The sequence below is a fragment of the Marmota marmota genome, unplaced genomic scaffold, assembly GCF_001458135.2.
Source record: "Marmota marmota marmota unplaced genomic scaffold, marMar, whole genome shotgun sequence".
Classification (NCBI taxonomy): domain Eukaryota; kingdom Metazoa; phylum Chordata; class Mammalia; order Rodentia; family Sciuridae; genus Marmota; species Marmota marmota.
In genome coordinates, this window is record NW_025999864.1 from 1458556 (window position 1) to 1476166 (window position 17611).

General features: G+C 36.7%; 1 protein-coding gene across 8 annotated transcripts in view; it reads right to left on the reverse strand.

Annotated features, from left to right (window-relative positions):
• Fam13c (family with sequence similarity 13 member C) overlaps positions 1-17611 on the reverse strand; it is a 118422-nt gene that overhangs the window by 77228 nt on the left and 23583 nt on the right. The gene's annotated exons all lie outside the window — the stretch shown is intronic.

Sequence of the window (17611 nt, forward strand, 5' to 3'; positions counted from 1 at the left end):
TCTTTTGGGTGCCCATATGGATTTTCTAAATTTTCTATAATAAGAAATTTAAGTTAATCTGAAAACTAAGGAACAACCCATTTTATAAAATCCAAATCCCAAACATGATTGATATGTCCCCCTTTCACACATAACTATTGCCATTGGCTACACCGCATCCAAAAAACCACCACATTGGGCATCCACTCATTGATTTAGAAAAACTCCAGAGTGCTAAACACTGGAGAATATCATAAACACACCCAGCTAAAAATAGTCTGGATTTAATACAAAGACTTACAAAATGAAAGATTTAAAAGTCTAGCAGTTCACTTATTATAACCATTGAAACTTTGCAAACCTCCAAATTCTTAGAATAAGACATTCCTCTTTATCTAATAAACGAGATAATAAAATGAAAATCCATGAGAAATTCCATAAATCCAGATGGTTACCACCATATAGTCAAAATGTTTGACAAGTGCAGTGATTTTTTTTTTGTTTGTTTGTGTAGTATATTGTGTTGACAAATAGATCCCCAGCCCTTGTACTAGGAGTTGCATTGAAGTCTAATACAAGTGACAATGTGTCAAAAGTCTAAGAAGTCATTTTTCTAAAATACTATAATAATCTGGTGGGGTTATTTGCCAAGTCATCATCACAAACTTCTGAAACAAAATCTTACAAATGCCTTCACATAAGGTAAGTTGAATGGTGGGATTGGTAGAAGAGCTAAAGGGAAGGAATAAATTAAATCTATTAGGAACTGTAATACTTCCAAGCCTCCCTATTCAGGACAAAGACTCTTTACATGAAATGTTCCACAAGCATCCACTTGTGGAACATGTCTAGTTTTCTAGACAGTAGTTTGTGAGAAATTCTATAGCTACACAAACACTGGCCAACTTCCCCCACACAATGATTTCAAGTAAGATGGCTTTGCTTATTACTCGCTAGGTATGTGACCTTGGCCAAGTTATTTAAATTATGTAGCCCTCAGTATCCTCGTCTATAAAATGGGAATTTTCCTTCCAACCTCACAAGGTTGTTAAACAAGATGCAATGAACAGCTGTTTTAGTGCCTGACAACTAGAATACATAGCAGATCAAAACTGTTGATGATGATAATATTCCTTGAGATATATTGGGCCTCAAGATACATAAAATTCCCTTAGAAAAAAATCAACATTCTAAAACTTGGGTTAAGGAAATGCTTAACCTAATTTCAGCAAAAGACCTAAAGGTTTCTATATTAACATTAATATTAAACATCATATTTACAGCCTCAATGACTTAAGAAATTTAAGACTTAAGGCCTTAAGAAATTACCCTGCTAGTCTCTAAAAAAGTTTAAACACAAAATTCACATTTTATTAAAACTCTCCTCTTTAGGGAAGAGCAGCTTGTTTTTCCAAAGACAGTATTTCATCTAATTCTTTGAGCCTTCAACTCATTGAGAAGGGTAGAAGAGATCACTCACTGCTGGATTCCCTTAGATCTAACAATTTATCTCAGAGATCAATAAGAGGGAATTTGAAGAGAGTAGTCTCTTAATCTGGTCAGAATTCTCAAAGCATTGCAAGAGGAGAACTTCTGAGATGGTGAATAAGGAGTACTTGGAGATGGCTGACAATCAAGTTGCCAAATCAAATGCAGAGAAAATGCCACTATCATGCTTCCTTAGGCACTAAGAATTCCAAACCTCAATGTGTGTGGAGATGGGGAAAGAGTAAGGAGTAGAGTGAAAATCATCATGAACACTGAGGAACAAAGCAGGCTCTGATGTGAAACAGATGCATGATGGCAATGACAGGTTGCTCTTTCCAATGTCCAAAGATCACACCCCAAAGTTCAGATCTCCAAAATCCCCTCCAATCAGAAACTCAAATCTAGCCTCTATCAGAAAATGATGAATGAATTCCTTCAAAGCCCCTATGAGCTTGGAAAAACCTTCTGTTTATAAGAAAAAATATTAAAGATTTTCCATTTAGTCGCTCCTATTCCATTATCTCTTCATGAAATGTCCCTGTGTGAGCCAATAACCCCAGCAAATCTCACACGGGAATGTATAAGGCTTTAAGTGATTGTAACTTTAAGTCCATAAGTCTTCCAGCTAAGGTCCAAGACATCACAGAGATAATACCTCCTTGTGTCCCAAGCTGCTGACCAACATAAACTATGAAATGTAATAAGTAGTTATTAATTTAAATTTAAGAGTTATTTGTCACACAGCAGTAAATCTTTCCTCTAAGATACCAATAATGAAAAAAAACACCATCTATTTGATTAAATAATATTTTTAGCAGAAAATAATGCACACTAAATGCACCTATACATTTTAAGGTACAGATATGAAAAAGCTGAAAGTCTGAAAGGATCTGTGTGTTGGCATCAAGAAATCACAAATCATGCTGGTAGAGCCTGGCATGTGAAAGACACAGTAAGTTGTGTCAAAAAAACAAACCCAGAAAAAATTATTGCAAGATTCCAATCTGGGGGATCTAAGATGGTGGGCCATAGGGAGGCAGCATTTTTGTGTCGCTCGACCCAACACCCCACCATGGGAAGCAGCCCACCTCCATCTTGGGTGCCCTTCCTCGCCATCTCTGATGGGGGGGGGGGGCAGCTTCCAGATTGGAACTCCAGCTGGCCAGGTATCTGGTTTCCAACTCCTCCCTCTCCCCAGTGTCCTGTAATCCCACACAGTAACTGCCTAACACAAAACAGCTCAGTGGGACCAGGGCACTGCCCACAGAAGCCCCAGTGAGAGAGGCCCATTAATTGGGAACTATTAAGATAAAGGGAAAGGTTGCAACAGTGTGGAGACTAATACATCAGGAACTGGGAAATCTTGAGGCAAGATAGGGAGACAGGACCCGGTGCTCAAGTCAAATGAGCGGATCCAAAAAAGAGACCCTTGTGGTGCAGTCTCCCTCAAGGGGCTGGTGGGTGCTACACCTCACTTCCAGGTACCTTGCACCAGGACTAGCCCCCATCCTGGTTACCTTCACCATCCTTAGGGCGAAGATATCAGCTAACAGACAACCCCACCTATTAGATGAGAAGACAAGCAGGAAAGATACCCATCTCCAACCAAAAAAATTAATAATCCTGGTTTCTTCCTTCGAGATTTGTCTTCTCCCCTTCTATTCTCCCACCCTCACATCTCCAACATATGTGAAACCAAGTACTTTGCATGAATTAGGATTTTGAGGACTGGGACATCTTAATAGTATATTATACTTGTGTAGTATATACCTTTTTTCTCCCTTTTCCTCCAATTTTGTTACATTACATATAGGGGGAAACCAATTAGGATAACTTCAGGGTCTGGGTTGAAAAATCTGCAAGCTCGACAATCCTGGAACAACATGTATCAAGCTCTGAAAGAAAATGGATGCCAACCAAAAATCTTGCATCCAGCAAAATTAAGCTTCAGATTTGATGATGAAATAAAAACCTTCCATGATGAACAAAAGTTAAAAGAATTTACAACTAGAAAATTGGCACTACAAAACATCCATGAAGAGGAAATGAAAAACAACAATGAAAATCAGCAGAAGGAGGTATTACACTAAAGGAAAAACTAATCAAAGGAGAAACCAAGTCATTAAATAACAACAACAAAAAAGGCTAGGAATACAAATCATGTCTCAATAATAACCCTGAATGTTAAAGGCCTAAACTCACCAATCAAAAGACACAGGTTAGCAGGCTTGATTTAAAAAAAAAAAAAAAAAAAGACCCAACAATATGCTGCCTCCAGGAGACTCATCTATTAGGAAAAGATATAAGACATACACAGACTGGAGGTAAAATGTTGGGAAAAATCATACCACTCATACAGACTGCAGAAGCAAGCAGGGGTTTCCACCCTCGTATCAAATAAAATAGACTTCAAGCTAAAGTTAATCAAAAGGGATAAAGGAGGACATTTCATACTGCTCAAGGGAACCATACAGCAACAAGACATAATAATTATATATACTCCCCAAACAATGGAGCATCTATGTTCAAACAAATTCTTCAAGTTCAAGAGTCAAATTGACCACAATACAATAATCTTGGGTAACATTAACACACCTCTCTCACCACTGGATAGATCTTTCAAACAAGAGCTAAGCAAAGTAACTATAGAACTCAATAATACAATCAATAACTTAGACTTAACTGACATATATAGAATATTTCATCCTTCAACAAGCAAATATACTTTATTCTCAGCACCACATGGATCCTTCTCTAAAATAGGCCATATAATATGCTACAAAGCAACTCTTAGCAAATACAAAAAAAATAGAGATACTACATTGCATCCTGTATGACCATATGGAATGAAATTAGAAACCAATGATAAAATAAAAAATAAAAATTACTCCAACACCTGGAGACTAAATAATATGCTACTGAATGAACAATGGGTTGCAAAAGACACCAAGGAGGAGATTTTAAAATTCTGAGATAAATGAGAATACTGACACAACATATTGAAATTTCTGGGACACTATGAAGGCAATACTAAGAGGAAAGTTCATTGCAAAGAGTTGATTCCTTAAAAGAAGAAAAAGTCAACAAATAAATGACCTAACGTTATACCTCAAGCTCTAGAAAAAGAACACCAAAAGCATTAGAACACAAGAAATAATTAAAATTGGAAAAGAAATCAATGAAATCGAAATAAAAGAATTAAAATACTTGACAAAATGAAAAGTTGGATCTTTGAAAAAATAAAATTGACAGACCCTTAGCTATGCGAATGAAGAAAAGGAGAGAGAAAACTCAAATTACTAACATACATGATGAAAAAAAATTACAATAGACACTAAAGAAATACAGGATATATTTAGAAATTATTTTGAAAACTTATATTCCAATAAAATAGAAACTACTGAAGGCATTGAAAAATTTTGTAAGTCAATGATTTGCCCAAATTGAATTAGGATGATATATTATACACAATTTAAACAGACTAATATCAAGTGATGAAATAGAAGATGCCATCAGAAGCCTACCAACTAAGAAAAGCCCAGGACTGGTGGATACACAGCCGAGTTCTACCAGACCTTTAAAGAACTAATACCAATACTCTTCAATTTATTTCAGGAAATAGAAATAGAGGGAACACTTCCAAACTCATTCTATGAGGCCAATATCACCCTGATTCCTAAACCAGGCAGACACATCAAAAAAAGAAAAAAAAACAACTTCAGACCAATATCTCTAATGATCATAGATGCAAAAATTCTCAATTAAATTCTGGCAAATTGAATACAAAAACATATCAAAACATAGTGTATTAAGTATGTTCAAGTGGGATTCATCCCAGAGATGCAAGGTTGGTTCAACATACAGAAATCAATAACTGTAATTCATCACATCAATAGACTTAAAGAACCTTATGATCATTTCAATAGACATAGAAAAAACATTTCACAAAATAAAACACCCCTTTATGTTCAAAACACTAGAAAAATTATAGATAACAGGAACATATCTCAACATCTTAAAGGCTATCTATGCTAAGCCCAGGCCAATATCATTCTAAATAGAGAAAAATTGAAGGCATTCCCTCTAAAAACTGGAGCAAGACAGGGATGCCCCCTCTGTCACCATTTTTATTTAACATAGTTCTTGAAACACTGGCCAGAACAATTAGATGAAAGAAATTAAAGGGATATGGATAGGAAAAGAAGAACTCAAATGAGCAAATCAGATAGAGCACTAATCTCTAGGGTATATAAAGAAATCAAAAAGCTGATGATATGATTCTATACTTAGAAGACTAAAAAAGTTCCACCAGAAAACTGCTAGAACTAGTAAATGAATTCAGCAAAGTAGCAGGATATAAAAATCAACACCCATAAAATCAAATACATTTCTGTATATCAGTGACAAATCCTCAGAAAGGATGACTACCCCATTTATAATAGCCTCAAAAAAAAATTGGGAAATCGGTGAAAGACCTATACAATGAAACTACAGAATCTTAAAGAAATCAAAGATGACCTTAGAAGATGGAAAAAATCTACCTTGCTCTTGGATTGGCACCAAAATAGATTGGTAGATCAATGGTACAGAACAGAAGACATAGAGACTAAACAAAATTACAATTATCTTATATTAGACAAAAGTGCCAAAAACATACATTGAAGATAACCTCTTCAACAAATGGTTCTGGGAAAACTAGAAATTTGTATGCAACAAAATGAAATTAAACCCCTCTCATCATGCACAAAGCTCAACTCAAAGTGGATCAAAGACCTACGAATTAACCAGAAGCCCTACGTCTAATAGAATATAAAGTAGGCCCTAATCTCCATCACGTCGGATTAGATCCCAACTTCCTTAATAAGACTCCTGTAGTGCAAGAATTAAAATCAAGAATCAATAAATGGGATATATTCAAACTAAAAGTTTCTTCTCAGCCAAAGAAACAATCAGTGAGGTGAATAGAGAGTCTACAGAATGGGAGCAAATCTTTCCCCCTCACACATCAGATAGAGCACTAATCTCTAGGGTTATAAAGGTATATAAAGAAATCAAAGAGCTAAGCACCAAAAAAAATAACCCAATCAATAAATGAGCCAAGGACCTGAACAGACACTTCTCAGAAGACAATATACAATCAATCAACAAATATATGAAAAAATGTTCATCATCACTACTAATTAGAGTAGTTTTGTTATGCATTTCTCTAAGATTTCATCTCACTCCAGTCAGAATGGCAGCTATTAAGAATATAAACAACAATAAGTGTTGGCGAGGATGTGGGGGAAAAGGTACACTCATACATTGCTGGTGGGACTGCAAATTGGTGCAGTATGGAAATATGAAAAGGAGTATGGGGATTCCTTGGAAAACTGGAAATGGAACCACCATTTGACGCAGCTATCCCACTCCTCAGTCTATAACCAAAGGACTTAAACACAGTTACAGGGACACAGCCACATCAGTGTTTATAGCAGCACAATTCACAATTGCTAAACCGTGGAACCAACCTAGATGTGCTTTAGTAGATGAATGGATAAAAAAAATGTGGCATATATACACAATGGAATTTTACTCAGCAATAAAAGAGAATAGAATCATGGCATTTGCAGGTAAATGGATGGAGTTGGAGAAGATAATGCCAAGTGAAGTTAGCCAATCCAAAAAAAAAAAAAAAAAAAAAAAACCGGATTTTTTCTGTGCTATAAGGAGGCTGATTCATAGTGGGGTAGGGAGGGGGAGCATGGGAGGAATAGATGAACTCTAGATATGGCATATGGGTGGGAGGGTAAAGTAGGGGGCATGGGGTTAGAAATTATGGTGTAATGAGGTGGCCATCATCCCCCAAAATACCTATATGAAGACATGAATGGTGTGAATATATTTTGTATACAACTAGAGATATGAAAAATTTTGCTCTAGATGTGTAATATGAATTATAATGCATTCTGCTGTTATAACAAATTGGAATATAAATATTTTAAAAAAGAGTCCAATCTGGAAGCCTCAAAAGCAATAAGGGAAGAAAACCCAACCCTTAAGCTGTACTAGTTTTTAAAAATAATTTCATACTTTCCCTCAAAGGAGAAAGCAGAAGAAAAGGGGAATATCATCTTACTGAATTAACAGAACAATAACTTTCAAAGGTATTGTGCTAGTCATAATTTATTCATAGGGAAAGGAAAAATACAAAACAAGAACAATAGTACTCAAATGTATCTGCTTCCATTAAAAAGCTTTAGCTACACATAGGAGAGACCATGTCTCACGCCCTTGGTTATCCCACATCTGTTCCAGCTGGACTCCATGGTTTGGCCAGTGTCAAGGTTAACAAGGGCTATCAAACAAAGTCACAAAGTCGTCAGATTATATAATACACTTCAGGATGATTGGGAGTTAACATTTTATCCCCAGTCCTGTCTCTCCTCCAAAGGTGACAACATACAAACAAGAAACAATGCATTTGGTTACCTTCCCCATTTACGCTTCATCACATCTTTGTTCAGAATTAGGTGTAACACCTAGCTCAAAAATTCTAGAACACTAGAGTGTTTCTTCTGAAATAATTGAGACACATTTTTTACTTAAAAAAAAAATCCACTACTGCATAGCAGGCATTTGATAGTTGAGGAGGTTATGTAAAGGTGAATAAGACACGCCTTCCTCCAAAGAATTCTAAATCTACTATTTGACAAAGACTAAAGTATAAGATGGCACACTCTAATTTTCTTACTTCTGTATTTGTGCATTTTTTAAACAGTCAGGTCCAAGCTGACTACGAACACGAGGGAAGGAGAAGCCTAACCCCTCTCTTCTATGTTGGTCTTCCTGCCTGCCACCTGGCCAGGGAGAGTTTGGATGGCCACTTGGAAAAAGAGTCATTGTATATCTTTTCCTGCTCCCAGTCATCTTCTTCTACTTCACCCCAATATATCCCAAGTCCAGCTTCAGCCAAGTGATTTTGTAGTTCTGCTATATCCATAAGCCATCAAATTGACTAAGCTCTGTGATATTCCATTAGAACGCTGCCTACGAAACACACTTTTTAGGTTATTTTCTGATCCATGCACAGAGGAGTGACTAGTGTGCACAATGACAACAGGAAAGGAATTAACTTGAGAGGCTCAAATTCCCAGCTTAATTAAGGAATAATTAGCTTCCCCAAAGCAGGAATGATGAAATACATTTCATCCTTGTTGGGATTTTAATGACTCCTGTAGAACTTGGGAGAATCTAGTTTTGTTTCAATGGCATGGCTGTTGCTTCAGAACCTCCCAAGTTCCCCAATTTGTACAAATCCATAACGGGGGGCGGGGAGCATTCTACATCTTCATCTCTGTACTTGCCCAGTTTTTTGACTTGCTTGACAAGTCAAAATGGTACTTTTGGATCTCAAGATATATGCATCTTCTAAATCTTCCTTCCGAGATGTGGCAGATCAAAATATTGAATCTTTTTTATCTTCTCACACTTTGTTCATTCTATTCTAAAATTGATTATACTTATTTTCTTTAACTGCTATCTTGTATTTTAAAGAAAATGTTCAATAACTAATCATTTCATGCTAATAGCAATGCTTTGCATTTTCAGAGCATGTGCCCCGAAGAGTCCCAATTCTTACCACTATGACGATAGTTGATAGCTTGACAGTTTGGAAAACTATGTATAGTCGTCCTTTAAGATAAACAAGTGCTATGAAGTTACTATGAAGTTACTCTATACTATATCACCTTAGCTTTCTTCTTACCTCAAACCTGCATACATCTGTGAAAGTGACTTAATATCTGTTGAATGATTGGAGAAGCTTAAAAACTTTTTTTAATCTCCTGATTAAAAGAACTACTGGATTATTACATTTGTGCCATAATTGGAGTAAAGGAGGCCCTGAAAGAGCTAATTTCAGAAACATGTATCCATTATTTAAAATGTTCTGACCAGTATGAACAGTTTCTTCAGATCTATTTTTGAAACTAATTTTTGGTTACCATAGTCATTATTTCAATAAATAAATCCTGAAGGGAGGCATGGTTTCATAATCCATACATGTCCACAAAGTAGGATCTCCTTGGAATTTGTAATATAGAAGTATCTATAATATAGAAGTAGTACTCAGATATTGCTCTATTGTAAGAATTTCTAGTAGAAAACAGATTTAAATGTCTATTTTATCCACTTCCCATGCACTGAGTGCCTGAACTTAAACCAGGCACTTCATCTACATTTCCTTAAATTTTAAAACAGTCCATATTCTTATTTTAAATTATAAAAGCAACAAATAATCATGAAACAGGTCAAGCAATTGAATTTATGAATCAACACAGCCCACAAATTTAAAAAAACCCTTAAGTACACAGTAATATCCACATCCCATCACACCCCAACCCCGACATTTGAGCTTTCCCTCTACCTTTCCTCATGGGATCCTACTATCCACTATTCTACAAACAGATAAATGAAAAGGAGACTGCAAAGATGACCTGTTAGAGTCTGTAAACAAGTCAGGATGGCACCTGGTATTTTGCCAGGGGGAGTGGTTTGTGAGGTGGCACCAGCGAGCCATTAAGTGTGGAGATTCCTTATTGGTTGACTGCTGTATCTAGTTTATGTTAATTAAGATAAGCTGTGTGGAATGTATAAATACCTCTGTTGTCCTACAATAAACAGCTCCCACTCCTGCTGTAGCAATCTACACAAGTTGTTCGTCACCCCCCGGTTATTTTGCTGCAGCCGGACTGTGGCAATGACCCAAAAAGACAGATGGAAAGAAAATGCAGAGTGTGCTGTCATGAAAGTTTCAAGAAGGAGCCTGACTCACCTCTTTCATATTTCATTGCAATGAAAAGGAATTTTAGCTCCATTAGAAAAATGAGGGTAAAGCCAATATGGAAAGTAGTATGGCAGTTTCTTGGAAAATTGGAAATGGAACCACCATTTTGACCCAGCTATCCCACTCCTCGGTCTATACCAAAGGACTTAAAAACAGCATACTACAGGGACACAGCCACATCAATGTTTATAGCAGCACAATTCACAATAGTTAAACTTTGGAGCCAACCTAGATGCCCTTTAGTAGATGAATGGGTTTTAAAAATGTGGTATATATACACAATGGAATATTACTCAGCAGTAAAAGAGAATAAAATCATGGCATTTGCAGGTAAATGGATGGATTTAGAGAAGATAATGCTAAGTTAAATTAGCCAATCCCCAAAAAACAATGTTGAATGTTTTCTTTGATATAAGGAGGCTAATTCATAGTGGGATAGGGAAAGGGAGAATGGGAGGAACAGACGAACTCTAGATAGGGCAGAGGGGTTGGAGAGGAAGGGAGGGGGCATGGGGTTAGAAATGATGGTGGAATGTGAGGATCATTATTACCCAAAGTACATGTATGAAGACACAAATCAGTGTGAATATACTTTGTATACAACCAGAGATATGAAAAATTGTGCTCTATGTGTATAATAAGAATTGTAATGCATTCTGTTGTCATGTAAAGAAAAGAAACAAAAAGAAAACAGGTGTGTTTTAGTCTGCCAGTTTTCTCCATGATGAAGAAGAGAGATGAGTTCCCTAGGCCAGAAAGATGAACTTTCGTGCAAGAAATGCTTTCTGGAAGAACTTGCAAATTATAGCTAATATTCATGTATTTTAAGACTATTCCCAGGACAGAAGATAGTAGGTATTTCTGTTTTCTGGCTAAAGTAGAAAAGATTCAATGAAATACAGTTTTATCATTCAATAGATCCATTAGCCTTGAAATTCTACCATTTTTTCATTAATTTGAGGGGACCTTCATTATTTCAAGTAGTTTCCATTAAAAGAGACAATTACTTTAAACCCCATACTTAATTTAAAATTGCATAAATTAGGACCACTCTGTATTCCTTAACTGAGCTAAACAGCCCAGTTCCAAACCCTAATCTCCTAAACCCAAATTCAAAGCTCTTCCTGCTGTTTCAATGACCCAGGTTTACAAAAAAAAACTGAGAGGTGCTCCCAAGGAAATCAGTGTGAACACAGTCACAGTTAACAAAATATAACAGCTGGGGCTGGTGTTATTCAAATATAAAATCAATATAATAAGAATTTTCAATGGTATTTGTTTTTTCTGCTCTGCAGCATGTGGCTAAAGACACAGAGACTCATAAGTGAGGGAGATTCATAAAGTAATTAAAGTCTTTTCTTCAATGAGTTTACACAGATGCTATCAGGGGCAGGATTTATCAGCTAAGTGAAATGCAAGATTAACCTCTGGGTGTTCTAATAATGAGCTACCCCAAATCTTACTACCTCTTTCCTAGAATCTTTACATTTATTCTTCTGCCCCACAGAGGAATTAAGCCTGTATGAACCTCCAACTCTGCAATTATAATACTTCATCCAGTCTACAGAATGCCCCAAATAGAATGAAGCATGAAGGAAAACAAAAGCCAACAAGTTCTGGTCATGATCATGTTGCTTCACTCCTGGGTAGTACTGGTGTGTATAACTGCCAGGCCCAAGCACTGAAATGTGCTTACCCTGACCTTTGAACCAGACCAATCCCTCAAAGGTAAGGAGGCTTTCTAGACTTGACTGCTATTAACTAAGGATTCAGGAACTGACCATCCCTACAGCTTTATGGGCCTCCTGGAATTCTGGCTGTATTTATTTGTCATTTGTTTCTATGGAGTACCTATTCTGTTCTTTTCCTCGTTCTGCCCTTAGGAAGTTCACAGTCTAGTAATGGTGATGGGAATGGCACTGAAAAGTAGGCAACACAAACCATAAACAGGCAACTATAGTACAATAATGACTGAGGCCACAATAGAATGAAGGTGTGTGAGATGCTTTGAGAACATATAGGAATGACACCAAGCCCAGTCACAGGAGAAGTATCACTAGGATGAAGCAACAACCCCAGACGAGACAGAGATGGGAAGAGAATGCTACAAGGCAAACATGTGAAAGTGAGAACACAGCATGTTCAAGGACTTCAGAGTGTGTGGCCATCTTTGGAGCTAGAGCCAAAAGGGGAGATGGTGACCAACAAGGCGAGCAAGGAGGGCACAGTCATAGCACATGTCACATGAACCTTATAAGTATTAAAACCTTTAAGTCCTGAAGAGTCTGGGCTTTCTTTAAAGACAATAGCAAGTCACTTAATATTAGAAGAAAGATATGTTTGGATTTACACCAGAGGAAGACCATCTCAGGCTTGTGCATTGGTAAATTTCAAAGTGAAGAGGAAGAGTAGAAGAAAGGAGGAGAGTTAGACAATTACAACTTCCCAAGAAAGAAACCACCATTACTTGGATTACTGAGGTGGTTGTCAGTATGGACAAAGATTAATTGCTTTAAAAGATTAAAGAGGTAGAGAGAGAGGCCTGTTGATTGACAGGATGTGACTGAATGAAAAATAGGAAAGACCAAAGGCGATGCTAAATGTTCTAGTTAGGAAAACGGAATGACTTATTGTCATCACCGAGACAGCAACAAGATGAAACATGGTGATCAGGGGCAATGGAGTATGAGGTGCCTATGATGAATCCAGTAGGAAATTATAGGTGAGCTAGAATCTTACAGCAAAGCTAGGATTACAAATTTGGGAATGAGTGTGAGGGTGACTAAAACCACAAGTGGGGTACCTAGTCAGTGTGCAGAGAGGGAAGAGAAAACTTGAAAGAATTTCCAGGAGAAATCCCTGAGGAATGCCAACATTTATGGGATTGGTGACATACTGCCATATTAGAAATAAAGCTGTAAAATAGGGGATAGTAAGATCAAATGTGGGGGGGGGATGGTGAGGATGTGGATATTACTGTGTATTTATGGTTTTTTTAAAAATGTGGAATGTGTTGATTCATAAATTACTCAATTGCTTGACCTATTTAATGAATATGTGTTGCTTTTATAATTTAAAATAAGAATACTGACTTTTTAAAAAAATTTAAGAGACAGGCAGATGAAAAGGAGACCTCAAAGAAGACCTAGAAAGACAGATAGAAAGAAAATACAGTGTGTATTGTCATGGAAGGTTTAAGGAGGAAGATTATTGCCTGATCTACCCTTTCATATTTCAGTGAAATGCTAAAGAATTTTTAGGAAAAAAAAACAGGGTAAAAAAAATTTAAAACATTAAATATTAGTAAAAATGCATTCAACAATACAACCTGTCTTAAGATGTTATAAAGTTTCAAACTAGGTGTCACTGTTTCTCACAGCTTGTTAAATTTTTAAAGAGACAATCATTTTTTAAAGCAATGAATCAAAACTCATGGTTAAATGGGACAACTCGAGAGTGAGTCAGTGCCTATAAATATGGCAACACAAGCTCAAGCCTTCCTATCAGAAATTGGTCATAGGCACAATGCAGAGGTATCAAAGAAAAAAAAAATGGTCCTTTTGACAAGTGTGCATTTCCTTCTCATCCACACAGCATCTCAGGCTTGTGACAGAAGCTAGTGAATTATTTTAACCTTAAAAGATCATTGTAATTTAAAAATTGGAAATATTTCTGATTTTAATATCAATTAAAAACACTTTTAAATAGTCTCCCTTTGAGTTGATGTTTAAGTTCCCATACATACCTCTTACTCCAGATAATTACTTGAAAAAAAGTATCTTTTATTCATTTTTGCCTGACAAGGCAAACAGCCTGTTAATATGAAATCTCTACCATGCTCTTTTCTGAAATTATTAAAATATGTGAGTTATACTTTGCTTTTAAAGCTCTCTCAATGCTTCATTTCACAAGCTCCCTTGTTTATTTTATTTAGCTTAGCAAAAATCAAATTACTCTTCAGTTCCCAAAACAGTCATGAGAAAAATCCAAAATTACCATCATAACAATTACCCCAGTTGCTCAAGCTCCCCGACTAGGGCTAAGCCCAAGGAGAATCAGGGACCTTCAAAGAAAGGTCCATACTCAATGAGGGAGGGGGGCAAAAGGGCTTTTATAATTCTAGTTGTGAATAAAATCTGTGCTTTTATGGTGGCTCCTTATACAAATATTTATGAAATACTTTATATTCTTCCAGGGACAAATATAGCCATAGACTACAGTAGCAAACAAAATAGATCACAACTCAGGAATCAACAACCACAAAGCAAGAATAAGGTTCTAGGCTTTTGCACAATCAGTGAAGATTTCCCCCACATTTCTTAGTTTTCATAATGAATGATCAAACCAACAAGCCAAAGAGCACTGCAAGATGTAAAATATCTTTTGGGGAGGACCCTGTACCCCAACCATCCCTCAATCCACACCCTTTGCTTTCTCAATGCAGTTTCCTCATTCCAGGGATTATTTGCCTTAACTCCCACTATAGTTCTATCCCAGGGATCCTGGATGGTTGACTCCATGTCCCACCTCCCCCATTCCTGAGGCCACATGAGCAGTCCTGTGTCTTTCTTGACTCTCATTTTCTGTGGTGTTGAATCCTTTACAACTGTATTTTGCAGTCTATACAGAATCTGTGTGCTTGGTGTATGTCCTCCATGCTAAAAACATAAGCACCCCAAAGAAGAATGTCTGTCTCACATTTCTTTTCACTCTCTCAAAGTTTTTCAGCATCATAAAAAATATTTGACAATTCATTCAGTCAGTCCTGACAGGTCCTCTGAGCACCAGTGCCTGGCACTGCCATTTGTATGTTCAGGAAACATGAAACACACACACACACACACACACACACACACAAACACACACACACACACACAACATAAAACCTCTAAAAATTGGGACGTATTCAAGGGAAATGCCAGTTGAATTATTTCTGGAAAGTAGGAACTACTAAATCTCTTTACTGAAATGCCAGTTTCTCATTGCTTGCCTGCTCTTTTCTGTAACTGGAATGAGGCTAAGAGAGTTTGGCCTAAGGAAGGCCAAACAGCTTGAACAGCTGTTTTACTGAATAAATAAGAAACTGCCAAACACTAACAGCAGCTTGCATTGGCAGTATGTAAACTTTTCAACTGCTTTCCCATCCATTAGCATAACTTATCGAGTATGTTTTTAAATGAGGGCATTTAGGTACTTGGAGAGTATTAGTTTTAAGTGTTTTTTTTTTCTTTGCCTACATCAGGATTATGCCTAACAATTTTTCATAGATGGTGGTTGTGTAAAAGTCAAACCAGACATTTTTCTCACAAATTCTGAGCAAATTTAAATTCAACAGCTTTAGGTTTTCTTATATAGCACTGAAATCTATCCAAGTACTGAATAAAACACGGCATTAGGCAGGGACATTTGACAGTTTTCAGCACTGGGCTCTAAACACATTCCTGTATCATCAAGGGACATGTCTGTCTTCCCTGCCACTGAACTAGTCATTGAGGATTTCAAGGCAAGTCTGTTCTCCTGAAACATGGATCAGTTAACATAAAGGGGAATCACGCCATTTGAACATCCCCCTTTTAATGACTGTGGAAACATCAGATATTTCCTAGTATTACAATACATGGTTCTGTTTTATCTTTTTTCAGAACACAGGGGAAGAAAGAGGGGAAATAGTATTATCTCAGAAACCAGAAAAGCTTTGATGGATTTCAATTTCACAGAAAATTACTTAAGAAACATTTTATAACTGGGACAACAATAAACTAAGAAATGAAATTCTATGTACCATACCATCTTAAACTAAAAATAAATTATGAGAAATAATTTTCTTTTGGGGATTAATTTTCTAAGATATGTAAAAAGAAAAGACATATTGAAAATAGTGGCATCTTATCAATCTCAAATATTCACTTACAATTATGATTTCACATCCATTTTAACAGTAATTAAAAGATGCCCAATCTTTACTGTTAAGTCAACAATAATACACCATTCATATCTTCAGAACCCAAGATGCTAGACTTTGGGTAAGAGGTAAAGGGACAAGACAAGCAGGACTGACCTGACAGGGGCCAACCCTCATCTTAGATTCTCTGTCTGATTCTCCTCCAATTAACAGCCATTAGGACTTTCTCTCTCTAAGTCTTTTATCATACTCTGCTATGGTTTGTTTACTGAGTATCTCCCAAAGGGATATATAGAGAGGCTTGGTCACCAGGGTATGGTCGATGAAGGGTTTTTAGAACTTTAAAAGCAGTGCCTATGAGAAGTTTTAAGGTTGCTGGAAGCATGTCCTCGAGAGGGATGTGGGACCCTGCCTATTCTTTCTGTCTCTGCTCCAGTTCAAGAGGCAATAGTTTGCTCCTACACATTCCTGCCACAATGTGCTTACAGCCACTGCTATCACCAGAGGAAAGCCTACACCCACACTGCCCAATCTGGGCCTTTGAAGTTCCAAAACTGAAAGGTAAATAATCTTTTCTTTAATTCAAAAGTAGGAGGAATGTTCAGCATTTGGAGCTGGGCTGACAGATATCCATGTATTTTTAGTGACAGAAAGCTGATTAATACAGACTCTTTAGCCAAAAGTAGACTATGTAGAGGTTTTGTTTCAAAGAGGGCTTCCATTTACACAACAGGATCAGATGACGCATTTGGATTGAATTGAATATTCCAAGTAAAGGGTACATACACTGTAGGAAAGTCTTTATATGGACCTGAGAAAAGTCTAAGAAAGGATTATTAGATTTAAATACTAATTTGAATGAGCACTGCTCATTCTGAGATTTTTATTTGGAAACCTAGAGGTTATCTGGAAGGAAGAAGAAGAGCTTAACACCAGAACATTTCCATTCAATAACATTTGGAGGTGGGCTGATGGATATTACAGCATCTCCAATTTAAAGGCCACATATCCATACTACAAACTATCTTCCCTACGGCTTAAAGATACAGGAAATCCTGAAGGGAGACAGGATTCCACCACGGAAATTATACTAAGAATAACTGAAGAAAGTCCATAAGAAGAGATTCCAAAATTAGGTGACATCATTTCCCGGTGTTAAGGTATCTACCAGTGTTTCATTGCATGCACTGGGTGCTGTGCCAGGGGCTTTAAGCCCGTAAGATATGTATTAGAATGAAATTTTCATGGTATCTACTCTATCACAGAACTCATTCTCTATCATATCATACAGATACTCGATAAATATTTGTTGACTATGTTATTAACATAATTTCCTGGGACATCAAATATAATTTAGAAATTTTTTTTCATTTAAACATTAATAAACCGTGGAGTTCTCAAACATTTTAAGATGA